The sequence below is a fragment of the Engraulis encrasicolus genome, chromosome 9, assembly GCF_034702125.1.
Source record: "Engraulis encrasicolus isolate BLACKSEA-1 chromosome 9, IST_EnEncr_1.0, whole genome shotgun sequence".
Classification (NCBI taxonomy): Eukaryota; Metazoa; Chordata; class Actinopteri; order Clupeiformes; family Engraulidae; genus Engraulis; species Engraulis encrasicolus.
The window spans coordinates 41,631,628-41,632,291 of record NC_085865.1 but is presented as its reverse complement, the minus strand read 5'-3'; positions in this window follow the sequence as shown (position 1 = coordinate 41,632,291).

Sequence of the window (664 nt, the reverse complement as noted above, 5' to 3'; positions counted from 1 at the left end):
GGGAGAGCAGGGCTGGACTGGGCCCAAAAATAGCTCAGGTATTTTTGTTATTGACAAAACAATCTTCTACAATTAGCTCAGTCCACTGTGCATATTTAAAATAAGATAATGGGTTGCCTCATCTAAATTGAGGGACAAAAAACCAAACAACAACATCGGCCCCTGAGGACTGTCGACCCACCAGGAAAATGCCCTGTATGCTAGATCACCAGTTTGGCCCTGGGGAAATGCTTGCACAATGGTCAGTGCCTCGCAGTCAGTGGGTGGGAGAGAGCATCTAGTGTCTCTATGTTGTGTTTCAAACCCTCTGACCACCTATACTCTTGGCTCTCTGGTTCAGTTATAGACAGATAATAGAAGCAAATGAATTATTATATTTAAGGATCTTTAAAGGTGCACTGTGTAGGATGGTGGCCAGAGTAGGTACTGCAGCTATGCTGCTCATTGGAACTGTGCCGTCTACTGCCAAATAGCCTATAATCTTTCCAAGAATATTTACTAAATAATTAAGTAATATTTACTAGTTGGCTATAGCCAAAGTACAGTACGTTTTGCAGCTAAAAGAAAAAAAATCTATTCTATGTTTTTCTTAAAAATCAGATAATGGAGAAGATCCCCCTTTTCATGTATGAAATGCGCAATTTTCACAGTCATAATAAATACT